Source organism: Sphaerodactylus townsendi, linkage group LG11 (assembly GCF_021028975.2).
Source record: "Sphaerodactylus townsendi isolate TG3544 linkage group LG11, MPM_Stown_v2.3, whole genome shotgun sequence".
In the NCBI taxonomy this organism is placed as follows: domain Eukaryota; kingdom Metazoa; phylum Chordata; class Lepidosauria; order Squamata; family Sphaerodactylidae; genus Sphaerodactylus; species Sphaerodactylus townsendi.
In genome coordinates, this window is record NC_059435.1 from 10049492 (window position 1) to 10063883 (window position 14392).

Here is a 14392-nt window from a genome sequence, read left to right on the forward strand (position 1 = left end):
CGCTCCCCTCCCTTGGGTGTGTTTTCACGGCTGTTTCTGAGCACGATTATTGGTTTTGGGCTGGTTTTCTGGCTGTTTGAAGAGTTTTAATTAAGATGTAGCACATCCAATAGTTTAATGGTAGAATCCCCCCCCCCCTTTGAGGTTTCCCCCTGCTGTTTTCGTGTTTGCTGGTTTTTGGTTGGTTTTCTTGCAGATTTTTTTAATTAAGACCTACCGGATCTTACAGTTAACTAGTTGGATTTTCTTATCCAACCCCTTTAGGGTCCCCCCCCCTACTATTTCTGCACATGCTTACTGGTGGTTTTGGTTGGTTTTCTTGTGGGCTGGGTGGGTCTGTGGGACTCTACAAACTAGTTTATAGGTTTTTAGGGGGGAGGTTGTTTCTTTCTCTGCTGAGAACGGTGGGCTAGCATTGTTGAGGTATGTGCTATGGGTCCTCAAAGGGGCAGCCCCATCTCCCATTAGAAACTACAAGAATCAAGAAGAGATGGGAGTCAGCCCTTTGGGGACCCATAGCGCTGGACCTCCTGGGCCAAATTTCACCAAACCTGGGTGCTGTTATCAGGAGGGTCACCTGAAGTCACCATGCAGGTTTGGTGCTTCTATCTTGAAAAAATGCACCTCCTTGTGTCTGTCCAAGAAATTCCTCGGTGTATGCTAAGAGTCCAATGTATAACGTGTGGTTCGTGTGTGTGTCGTGTGTGTGTGTGTAGAATTTTGGGTGTCCCATTAGAAATCATTGAAAAAAATGGGAGACATAGGCTACCTTTTTGGGGACCCATAGCACTGGGCAACCTAACTTCACTGAACATGGCTGCTCTTGGGCGGGGGCTTCTGAAACCACCCTGCAAGTTTGGTGCCTCTACCTTGAAAAATGCACCCCCTAGTGATGGAAAACTGCACCCCCCAATTCCTTATAGGCCCAAATGAGCCAAATTTTTTTCCTGATCCAGATATTTAGGGTTTTTGGGTTTTTCAAATAATTTTAAAGCCAGAAAAACCCAAACCTGAATTTTACTGAACATTTTTACGTGCTCAAGTCTAATGGTGGGGGAAATGGGTGTTGTGTGATGCCACGACCTAACTTCCAGCTAAAAATCTGGAATTGACATGGTTTCATTGTGTGTGTCATTATTATTATTATTATTATTATTATTATTATTATTATTATTATTATTATTATTATTATTATTATTATTATTATTATTACATCCATCCGTCCGTCCGTCCGTCCGTCCGTCCGTCCGTCCATATCTATCTATCTATCTATCTATCTATCCATCCATCCATCCATCCATCCATCCATCCATCCATCCATCCATCCATCCATCCATCCATCCATCCATCCATCCATCCATCCATCCATCCATCCATCCATCCATCCATCCATCCATCCATCCATCCATCCATCCATCCATCTGTCCATCCATCCATCCATCCATCCATCCATCCATCCATCCATCCATCCATCCATCCATCCATCCATCCATCCATCCATCCATCCATCCATCCATCCATCCATCTTCCATCCATCCATCCATCCATCCATCCATCCATCCATCCATCCATCCATCCATCCATCCATCCATCCATCCACACCTTATCCCCAAATGCTCCCATCACTGTTGAGGCCAGGCTAGCAACCCTGGTTCAGCCCAGGAGATGAAATATTTCTGCCCCAAACGTGACACTGATGGCAATAGTGGAGTTCTTTTAGAAGGAGGCTGTTTACTCACTATGGGCAGCACTGCCAAGAACTGCCACAGGCAGGGTTGCCAGCTCCCAGTGGGGAAATCCCTGAGATTTGGGGATGGAGCCTGTGGAGGACAAGGATCTCAGTGGGGTGCAGCACCACAGAGCCCACCTGCCAAATCATCAGTTTTCTCCAGGGGAACCCTTCTCTGTAGTCTGGAGATGAGCTCCCTTCCTTACAGGTCCCCAGAGCCCACCTGGAGTTCCAGCATCCCTACAGGCACCCAACGCAGTTCCAATCAAGACCCACATGGGAAGGGTGATGCTCATCCAGCCCCATCCAAGCTTCATTCTGTGGGGTAAGGAGGTAAATGGATTAACCATTTGGTAAGGAAGTGGGCAGGGGAAATGATCTTTGCTGTTTGGAGATTAGTTGTCATTCCAGGCTCCATTTGAACATTTCCAACTCTACTTATAAAACTCTGGACAAAGATTCCCTCTGAGCTTCCCTTCATAGTTCCTAGAGTCAACTTAAGCTTTACATAAAAGCTTCATGTGACTTACCAGGGACTAGAATAACTAGGTCCTCCCCTCCCCTTCTCTTGCATGCCACCCCTCTCTCCCCTCTCCCTCCCTCCACTAGGGTGGGTGGGCAAGGTCCAGATGTCAGGCCCCTCCCCTCCCCTTTCCCCCTCCCTTGCATGCCACCCCTCCTTTCCTCTCTTCCTCCCCTCCCCTCCCGTCAAGGAATAAGAGGGGAAGTCCTCCTATGGATTAAAAACTGGTTGAGAAACAGGAAGCAAAAGGTATATACTGTGTGGTATAGTGGATCTAGAGTGTAAATAGGGGCATGGTTCTCCCAACAAAGGAATTCAACACATTCTAAACTCTCACATTAATCAGTAGGCCTGAAATAGGCTTCATTCTGACTGCATTGAGTCCCGCCTAGAACAAATGGGCAGTAAAAAGAGTGAGTCCGTAGAGAAATGTTTTCAACACAGTGTGCTCTGTTGAGATCCACTGTCACACATATTAACAGGCGTAAAAATCAGAGCAGGTGTTTCCTGAGGGAGAATACCTTATGCACAGGAACCTGGAGTACCTAGAGACAGATGGGCATGAATGAGCCTGACACATTAATGCATGCACCTTGAAATGAAACACCATAAAGCCAACATCAGAAGCAATAGACCAGTGATGGCGAACCTTTTCGAAACCAAGTGCCCAAATTGCAACCCAAAACCCATTTATTTATCGCAAAGCGCCAATGTGGCAATTTAACCTGAATACTGAGGTTTTAGTTTTGAAAAACCGGTTGGCTCCAAGGCGTGCATTACTTGGGAATAAGCTTGGTGGTAGTCGGTGGCTTTGCTTTGAAGCAACCATGCAACTCTTCCAATGGGTGAATCATGACCCTAGGAGGGTTTACTGAGAAGCAAACCCCATTGCCAGCAACCGAGCTTACTCCCAGGTCACGCTTTAGTTATTCGCATGAAAATCAGTGGGGTTTAACAGCACTTAACAGGGTTACCTATACTGCTTCCCCAAAACTTGGTCTTAGGTTTAATGGTAATAATCGAGCCCGGAGGCCCAGGTCAGTTTAGATGTGGGGGAGAGGGGGCAACTCTGTGCGTGCCCACAGAAAGGGCTCTGAGTGCCACCTCTGGCACCCGTGCCATAGGTTCGCCATCACTGCAATAGACAGTCATGGTGATATTGGGTTGTCATTTATTGGGTTGTACCTGGAATCACATACAGTTGCCAGTTCTAGGCTGGGAAATTCCTGAAGATTTTGGCAGTGGATGTTGGGGTAGTGACGTACTACTAATGGGAAAATGGGGTATCCCATGTCCCTGGGCTCATGCTGTTCCATCATGGGGGGGGGGGGGGCGCCGGGCAGGGGGGGTTGGGGAGCAGCAGTGGCATAGGAGGTTAAGAGCTCGTGTATCTAATCTGGAGGAACCGGGTTTGATTCCCCGCTCTGCCGCCTGAGCTGTGGAGGCTTATCTGGGGAATTCAGATTAGCCTGTACACTCCCACACACGCCAGCTGGGTGACCTTGGGCTAGTCACAGCTTCTCAGAGCTCTCTCAGCCCCACCTACCTCACAGGGTGTTTGTTGTGAGGGGGGAAGGGCAAGGGAGATTGCCAGCCGCCCCAGTCTCCTGCAGGAGAAGGGGATATAAATCCAAATTCCTCCTCCTCCTCCTCCTCCTCCTCCTCCTCCTCCTCCTCCTCCTCCTCCTCCTCCTCCTCCTCCTTCTTCTTCTTCTTCTTCATGCCCCTGTGCACCACTTAGGCCCAGTATGCCAGAGAGACATAGTAAAGAGATTGCACCGCAATAAATCCTCTGCCCCATCCCGCCCGGAATGCCCCCCCCTCTTGCTATGCCCTTCTATTTACACCTTGCAGGGGTGAGCTTGAAGTGTTGCAAGGCCCCCGTGTCCCCTTGGAGCTACGCCTTTGCAGTACGCCACTGTGTTGGGGAGGGTGGAGTTTTGAGATGGGCCTAAGTGGGGTATTATGCCACAGAGTTTACTCCAATCCAATCCAATCCAATCCAAAAACCTTTATTAGGCATAAACCAGAAGTACCATACATTCCAAATACAAAAACAGGATCATTGTTACATATCATGTAGAACATGGATTAAAAAATGGCGGCAACTGAAATTTCTACGTTAGGGCTGTTCAATAGCTTAGACATTTTTTGTTTGTCTGAGAGAACATAAATTCTAGACGTAGTAAAGCTCCCAGATCGCGGATCTAATATCAATATACATAAAACAGTAAAGCAGGAAATGAGGGATTGAGTCTATAGCATTGGGACCAGCGGGCAACGCCTACTCTCTAGGGATCTGTTAAAGGCGTGAAGATAGACGGAGAGCCGGTACCTTGCTCTTGTCATGACCCATCTGCACTTATGATTAACAAGCCAATTTCTCCTGGGGATATGGTTTTTGTAACCTGGAGACCAGTGGCCATTCCAGGTGATTTCCAGCTGCTGTGTGAAGACTGCCAACCTGAACAAAAACATGAGCAAAACACTGTGGGAAATGGCTTCAGCAACCATCTTGCGAATGTTCTGTTGTGACTTGGCAACTGAGAGCAGAACGGTCTTGCTGAACACTGGGGATGAGCCAAATGGGGTCATTTTCATTTCTTTTTTCATTTTGTGTGTTCCTGTTCCCATCAGTTTCAATTCTCCCCCTTATTGCTATCACTGATGATTCTTTTTCCACCATTTTGGAGCTATTTGTACTCCATTTAGAGACAATTTACCTTCAAATAGCACTCAGTGCTATCATTTTAATTGGGGGGGGGAAATCAACACAAGAAAACAAGAAACATGCAAAATATGAAATGGAATGAAATGGGGCCCATCCCTGCTAAAAAGTAACGCTTCTAATTAACAACAGCAGCATTTTTACTCTGCTTGGACAGGTAGCTCCCATATAGTTGCAGACTGATATTTGGGCAAAAGAAAATGGCAAACTCCTGATATATTTGTTTGTTTACTTACTTCATATCTAGTCTACCTTTCTTGCTGGAGCACTGTTTATGTTACATGGACGCATGTACATCTGTTTGAAAGATGTTCATTTTACAAATGAAATTAAGGACTGTTACCCAGAGCCCCCCTACAAGGGGGCTGGGGGGTGCACCGGGCGTGCGCCTGGGGGTGCGGGGCAGCAAAAATTTCAGGTTTGTTTTTTGTATTTTTTAGTGTTTTTCAGTTTTTGGCCTGCAGGGGGCTACGCCTTTGAGAGTCCATAACTTTTTGGCCTGCAGGGGGCTACACCTTTGAGAGTCCATAACTTTGGCCCCCCCCCCCCCCGAACCAAACTTCACCAAACCTGGCTGGTATCATCAGGATAGTCTCCTAAAGATACTCTGAAATTATGATGCTGCTAGCCTAAAAGCTGCGCTCCCTACAGGCCGAAAACTGAAAAAACACTAAAAAATACAAAAAGCACAAACAAACATGGGGGTGGGGCAGCAAAACTCAGATTTTGCACCGGGCTCCATTTTCCCTAGCTACGCCTTTGCTGTTACCTGCATAAACATGGGCTTTAAGGCACACATTGATCTGTCCTTGCTTTGAACGGAACATGTCAATTGCTCAACACATGTATAAATAAATATCAGGTGTACACTGTACACAGGTAGTAGGCATTCGCAGTCACTTGTAAAACAGAGCTTGAGATTCAGGGTGGAGTGCAACTAAAAACCAAGCAGCAAGAATACTACAGTGCATAGAACCAATAATCTAGACAATGAGCATTATTACAATGCAGTGATACCTTATCACACAACAAACAGTAATAAGGCTGGATGACAACTTAAGAGGACAATGTTAAAAAACCAAAACTCCAGCGCCCTGAAAATGACATTGAATTCAACATCACCTACCTTGTCTACAACTTTATTATCTATATATATAAAAAGCAAACAGTGACTTTGTTAGTCACTCCCTAACGCTGAAACGGATGGACGGATCGCCCCCAAATTTTCACATGACGTCCCTCCCTGTTGCGGGCAGGTAATCGGACCTTCAAATCACTGAAAGTCCATACCTGAGCCAGGTAAAACGTCTTTTTCCTGGCGCACCAGGCCACGAAGCTGGCTGTGTTTAACTGTCACCCTTAGAATGTTCGTGCAGCCTGTCTGTCTGTGGCCTGAGGGCTTAGAATGTTCACGCAGATGGGCAGAGATGAGCAGTGGAAACAGTAAGTAGGTAATACTGTTAGGTAATACGAGTGGAAGTGAAACACATACACACTTTGCCATGAGAGACGCACTCTGGACAGTTCCGTTGAGGAAAGGAAAGGGTTACCTTATACTAAAAAAACAAGACACCACCACATAACAATGTGAATTGAAAAGGGAAAGAGGGATTCCATTTGACCACCCCAAAAGGCTATGCTGTGGATCATTGGACCTGCATGGACGTCTGTGTGGGTTGCAGACTGTGATGAGAAGGACAATTGCCACAGCAACCTGTGGCTGGGCCCCGCTAGTTTGTATATAAATGTCTGCCTGAACTGTTCTGTCTTACATGCTGTGGACCAACCTCTTGCTTTGTGCACACTGAATGTGCTTCCCATAGTTCCATGTGTGTATCTCACAGCTTGCTCAACGTGTATCAATAAGCACCTCAACTTGCTCAGCCTTAGCACTGTGTTTGGGATAGATTGCCTGAGAGGTCCATTTAGTGCACAGGTGTCAAATTCGTGGCCCTCCAGATGTTATGGACTACAGTTCCCATCATCCCCTGCCAGCATCATGCTGGCAGGGGATGATGGGAACTGTAGTCCATAACATCTGGAGGGCCGCGAGTTTGACACCTATGCTTTAGTGGGACTGTCAGTGAATAGCAGCTATCACTCTGAGTGGAGGGGTGGGGGGATTATTTCATTAGGAATGCTAGGTAAGGTTATGGACCAGATTGGCTCCTGTCCTGTTCGCCAACAGGGACTCGATTTTTTTCAACGGGCCGTGCTTCTGTTCATTGACCCCTTCCACTCGGCTTTTTGCATATACATGTTATCACACAACTCAGTGCTGTTCTATTCCTCTCCATCTTGCTGCTTCATTTGGCAGGAAGTGCTTAAATAGTTCAATCAGTCACAAATTATTTAAATCAGTGCTAAATAAATGATGCGTACCCCAAAAAAAATCCCCGCCGCTCACTGCTTGTCTAAGTAGTCCTTAGCAACGTTAATGGCCGCCAATGTGTCTGGATGAGCAGCATTTTCGCACGTGCGCAGATGTGCGAAAACCCGGTGCGAACCTGTGGAACAGGCATTTGAATCATTTGGTGCTGAACCGAACAGTCTCGGCGATCGGATCATGTCTGACTGGCGCAGCTGAACACGATGAATTCTATCATCAAGTATCCTGGCAGTGAAAATTTGCAGCAGTTGAAATAGTGGAGACAGATCGAGACAGCGGAGAAACATAAGCCCTCTGAGTCCTCGTGTAACCTCTGTCTGTGGGTTCTGTGGGGCAGAACTTGGAATGAGTTTGCAACAACAAATTTTAAAAACAAAATGGTTTACTTTCTTAACATATAACATCAAACATCAACACTTAAGATCACACTTCAAGGTCCTGTTCAGGTTTCATTTCAAGTCCTTATATTTACAGTCTACTGATACTGCCAAGTCCAATTCTTCTTTGCAAGTGGGTTGGCTCCTGAAGACTCCAAGGGCTTGGTGAACAGGATTCAACATGATGAAGGTTTCCAGCAGAACTCTCACCCATTACAAACACAAAAAACCCTGAAACAATAAACTCCAACATTTACAACACAGCAAAAATAAACAACTACATTGCAGTTACCTTAACAAGGTGCTAAGGCAGTGGTGGGATCCAAAAATTTTAGTAACAGGTTCCCTCGCCAGCCCCCCCTCAGCAAAGGAGGCAGAGGCGTACTTAGGCAAACCTGGTGAGACTGGTGAGATAAAAGGTACGAAAGGCTGAGAATCAATGAATTGCAGTACCTGAAAGGAATTAACCCAGTTCAGGGAGTTACATTATTAGTAGCAATTGCTATATGGAACCTTCACGTTCAAAGGCAGGATGCCTCTCAGGGAGGCGAGGGCGTGGAGATGAAAAACCGGACCCAATTAGTAACCCCCTCTCGGCACACACAAATAATTAGTAACCTACTCTCGGGAACTGGTGAGAACCTGCTGGATCCCACCTCTGTGTTAAGGGCTTATACAAACCAAGGTCCAAGTCTGGTAGCCTTGTCTCCTCCAAACTACATGAGCTCTGCAGCCTTCTGCTGCTTTGAGTCTCCCCCCCTTTCTGGGTCAACCCATTCTGAGCATGGGGGTTTCACTCACACTAACTCTTCTCCCGGTGTCAGACAGACCTTGGATCTGGAAATCACAGAAACTGTAGATTTGTTCTAAAGCCTTTATTTCAGAGCGTAGGTAGCCTTGTCAAAGAGGAATCTGGCAATTCCCACACAAACCTACCACCTATATTCCGTTTCCCCCCTCCCGGTTCCTACTATCCCTCTACAAACTACAAAGCATTTACTACATTTACTACAAAGCATTGTGCGCCTGGGAACAATTCACACCTTCCTTTGATAAGATCTGTGTCCAGGATATCCTGGGGAGCTGAGGGGAAGACACCGGACTTTCGCCCTGTATCAGAGAATGGCAAATCACCTTTCCCTGTTCTGCCTGCCACCTGGCACTGACAGGCTCAATCCTGACACCTGGACTGTAATCTCAATTAGGAAACGAAATCAGAGGTGACTCTGCCATTTGCCAACCCTTGAACTCTGGAGGGAACAACTCCAAACAAGCAAATTCCTTCTGTGTGAATGAAACTTAACTCCTGGTTGATGAGTCCATCTGCATTGAGGAGGTCAGGCAGAAACGCTGTGACGACTCTCTAGTCCACAGGTGTCAAACTCATCATCCTGGCAGGGGACGATGGGAACTGTAGTCCATAACTTCTGGAGGGCCGCGAGTTTGACACCTATGCTCTAGTCTAAAATTCTCCAGGGAGTCTGACATTTCTCTCAGATGGAACAAGGTCTGATTTGGAATAATGGCCGAGGTGGGATCCAGAAGGTTCTCACAGGTTCCCGAGAGTAGGTTACTAATTATTTGTGTGTGCCGAGAGGGGGTTACTAATTGGTGATTTTGCCACATCACTTTTGCCTTAGTTACGCCCCTCCTCTCAGCAGTAGCGCGCAGAACTTGAAGCAGTCTAGCAGGAGGTGCACCGGCGTGCGTGGCAGCCTGCGCCTGCATGCATTCATCTCCCGCCCAAGGACTGGCGCAGCGGCTGCATCCTTCCCACAGCCCTGCCCAGCAATGCCCCACCCCCGGAATGCCCAGCCATGCCCCCATCGTGCCCCACCCAGTCCCATTGGTGCTACGCCACAGTTTGAATCCCACCACCATGGGAACCTATTACTAAAACTTTTGGATCCCACCACTGAATAATGGGTTACATTTGCCATCTCATAATGTAAAAACAGCCAAATGAGATTGATGGTGTAAGTATGGAGAGCAAGTATAATGTAGAGATTGGGAGGACCTAACAGGCAGAGATATTTTTAAATATTTAAAACATACTTAATAAAAGATGGGTTAAACAAGCATGGGATTGAGCAAATATACCATTTGGAAATAGCAATCCGGAAGACTTGGCTGGTCTGCCAAAAACATTCCATAGTTTATGAGTTCCTGTTTATTAATCTAAGGACAACTAGGGTCCTTCCCACACAAACCTTTTAAAACATTTTGAGGCAGGAAATAAAATGTTTCCTCCAAGGAGTTCTGCATTGTCACCACCACCCCCCCCCCCCCCCCCCCCCCCAGTTCTGAAAATGTTTTATTTCTTGCCAGGATACATTCTGGCTGAAAACCCTTTTACAATTATTTTTTTTGTGTGAAACACTTTCAAAATGTATTTCTAATCTCAGCTTGTGGGTTCTGTGGGGCAGAACTTGGAATGAGTTTGCAACAACAAATTTTTAAAAACAAAATGGTTTACTTTCTTAACATATAACATCAACATTTAACATCACACTTCAAGGTCCTGTTCAGGTTGCATTTTCAAGTCCTTATATTTACAGTCTTCTGATATTGCCAAGTCCAAGTCTTCTTTGCAAGTGGGTTGGCTCCTGAAGACTCCAAGGGCTTGATGAACAGGATTCAACATGATGAAGGTTTCCAGGAGAACTCTCACCCATTACAAACATAAAAAGAAACCCTGAAACAATGAACTCCAACATTTACAACATAGCAATTACCTTAACAAGGTGTTAAGGGCTAATACAAACGAAGGTCCGAGTCTGGTAGCCTTGTCTCCTCCAAACTACATGAGGTCTGCCTCCTCTGGCTGCTTTGGGTCTCCACCCCTTTCTGGGTCAACCCATTCTGAGCATGGGGGTTACATCTTCTCTTGCTGTGAAGGCATGTTTCAAACATTTTATCTTTTTCTCCATATTTTCCACACCTCTATGCTCGAACTTTCCCCTCAGTGCCATTTTATTGTGTCCCTGAGCGCATTCCTTTCCCCCATGGCCTTTTATTTTCATCAATTCTGTGGTTTTTAAAAATTTGGTGAAATCTTCCACGCAGCAATTACACACAGCAACAGAGAACCCATGCTTTGCGTCTTCAAAGCATGATTCTACAAATGGCCAAAAAAGAGAGAGAAAACTCCTCACAGTGGCCATGAAACGTTTAAAGGGGATGAATGCAAAAAAAAAAAATATGGAGGGGGAGGGAGGATTGAAAACATTTTGCAGTCGTTCTTCAAACATTTTATATGATTTGTGCAGATAAGGCCTAGATTGTTGAAGGCTTTCATGGCCAGAATCACTAGGGTGTTGTGGGTGAAACATCAGGAGAAAATGCTACTGGAACATGGCCATACAACCTGGAAAACCCACAACACCCTAGGGCAGTGTTTCCCAACCTTTTCGAGGTCAGGGTACCCTTGACCTCACTCTTCATATCTCACGGTACCCCTGCCATCCCTCCCGCCTTCCCCTCCCAGGGTGAAGGGAAGCACTGGGGTGGGGGGAAGTGACTGCTGACCTTGCGGCAGGCCCTGCCCCCTGGGCCAGCTCCATGACCTTGTTGGTGCCAGTGGGACACCACAAAAAGGAGGGAGGCCGGTAGTGTTTCTGCAGTACCCCTGGGACATGCTCATGGCACCCCAGGGTACCACGGAACCCTGGTTGAGAATGGCTGCCCTAGGGCCTAGATTCCTCAGTAGGAAAAAGAGGCGTAGTCCCCGTTATAATATACCGCAGGCACATTAATGTGAAGAAAGGATGCTGCATTAGATGAAAAAGCCAACCATGATTGAACAGAGGCTCCAACGATATCCCAAAATATGTTGCACAGGTTATTAATCCTCACAGATCACATCAGGCAGTTGAAAACCTAGACAATGAATCTGCTATGCAGGGTAATTTTTCCACCATTCATTAATTCTCCAAACCCAAATGGCTACATAACAAATCTAATCCCTGTGTTTTTTTTTCACGTACTTCCCACATTTTTACTTTAACAGGCTTTTCACCTTTGGCCAGTATTGCCGCTTAATCACAGATTTTGAGCAGTGAGCCAGAACTGCCTACACGTGTAAACACTTTTAGGATTATCAGCTTCTTTTCCTTCGACTGGACTTTCAGTGAAGTGGTAAACATAATGCTGGCTTTACCATAAACCAGTGGTGTCGAATTTATGGCGGAGTTTCCCCCCCCCCCCCCGCCACATCTAGGCTGGCCTGGGCCGCTGGGCTCGATTATTAGCATTAAACCTAAGACCTAGTTTTGGGGAAGCAGCGTAGGAAACCCTGTTAAGCGCTGTTAAACCCCACTGATTTTCATGTGAAGTACTAAAGCATGATCCTTTACCTGGGAGTAAGCTCAGTTGCTGGCAATGGGGCTTGCGTCTGAGTAAACCTTCCTAGGAAGAGTTCTACAACACCTACAATAGAAGATTGGATGAACCAACTCCTGGAGTTTGCCCCATATGATAAATTATCTAAAGTGTTAAGTACGAGTACAATTGACAAATTTGTATTAAATTGGGAACCAGTGATTAATTTTTTAAGGAAAAATGAGGATTATAAACCATTTTTGTTATGCCTGCAATGTTGATGAAATTATTAGATTGAAATAGAATTATATAACAGACGAAGGATATTTGACGATAGATTGATTCTAAGCGGAAGTCAAATGCACTCAGGGTGGGGTGATGGTTTTATGTGATGTGAATGTAGTAATTGTAAGGAAATATATAATGTATAGAGAGGTAGGGATATTATGTATGTTTGTATGAATGTATGTTTGTATGAATTTATTATAATAAAATGTATTTTTTAAAAAAGAGTAAACCTTCCTAGGGTCGTGATTCACCCGTTGGAAGAGTTGCACGGTTGCTTCAAAGCAAAGCCACCAACTACCACCAAGCTTACTCCCAAATAACGCACACCTCGGAGCCAACCGTTTTTCCTAAACTAAAACCTCAGTATTCAGGTTAAATTGCCGTGTTGGCGTTTTGCGATAAATAAGTGGGTTTTGGGTTACAATTTGGGCACTCGGTTTCGAAAAGGTTCACTATCACTGCCACCAACCCATCGCACGAGGACGTGTTCCTTCATGCCAAACATTCCCTGTGAAATCTAAATGGCAAGGAGAAAGGTTTGAATCAAACCTGCTTCTTTTGCCATGCTAATTTTCTTTTAAAAGTTTTTTTTTAATGGAAGAGCATTCCTATTTGATCCTGAGGCAGACTATGGTTGCCAGCCTGGAGATTTTGGGGTTGGAGCACGAGGAGGGAGGGGTTTAGGGAAGGGAGGGACTTCAATGGGGTATAATGCCATAGAATCCACCTTCCAAAGTGGCCATTACTGATCTATGAGCAGCAGTAGTGTGCAGGATAAGGTTAAAGAGCTTGGAGTGTATCTTAATCCTGGAAGAGACTGGGTTTGATTCCCACGCCTCACTGTCAGCTTCTGGAGCTTCGTGGAGGCATGCATCTGGGGAATTCAGATTAGTCACCATGTGCACTCCCACACACCAGCATCAGCTGGGTGGGACTCTGGGGCTGAAGTCACAGCTTCTCTGGGAGCCTCTCCTGAGCTCCCACCTACCCTTCACACAGGAGTAAGCTTTGTTGTGAGGGGGGAAGGGCAAGGAGATTGTAAGCCACTTTGAGTCTCCTACAGGAGAGAAAGGGGGATATAAATCCAAACTCCTCCTCCTCCTCCTCCTCCTCCTCTTCTTCTTCTTCTTCTTCTTCTTCTTCTTCTTCTTCTTCTTCTTCTTCTTCTTCTTCTTCTTCTTCTTCTTCTTCTTCTTCTTCTGCTCTTCACCTGCTCTTAGCCACTGCTCTTAGCCACTACACCACTGCTGCTCCTGTTTCCATCACCTATGGTTCCACTAGTGCCTCAGCAATTCATTTAAAAAATAATTCAAAAGGAATGCCAGTTTAAAAACAAGGCTGAGCACTCATACAGTTTCATCAAGTGAATTGGATATTGCCATCTTTTCTGCTGTGGAAAAACAAATGAGGGGCAATGCTAGGAATCATGGGATTTCTGAATGTGCAAAAGTCATGTGGGAGAGGAACCATGGCACTGAAGGAAATTGGGTGAGATTCAGTTAAAAATATCTTTGGAGCTATTTAAAGATAATGTTTTAACAGGTGTCGAAAGGACCGGAGAATTTGGGCCTCTCACCATGCTGGTTCTTGAGAAAAATATATAAATATTTCTTGGCACTCTAAGTATGACAATTCATCACGTGGAGAACAGAAGTTCAAAACCTACTGTCATAAGTTCATCCACGTGGAAAGATACCAGTTGGTTTTTTAAAAAAATCTAATTAATGACTAGTCACATCTTGTTATAAAGTTACAAGCTCTATTAAAAATAGGGGAGGGAGGAAGTTGTGAGGCTGTAAGCATTTAAGTTACAAGATGGTTTATTTATCTTGTTCATATCCTCTGGGGTGTTTCTAAAAACCAGCATCTCATGGGCCTCATTTTCAAAGCTAATTTGGAGTAACAGACTATCTTTTGAAGAAGGATTGCCTCCAGCTCGATGTTTTACTGCCTCGACTACCTGCAAGATCAGCATCCCTCCACCAGTGGAAGTATATCTTGTAGTCATTCTGTAGACGTTGTAATCGTAGTAGTGTAA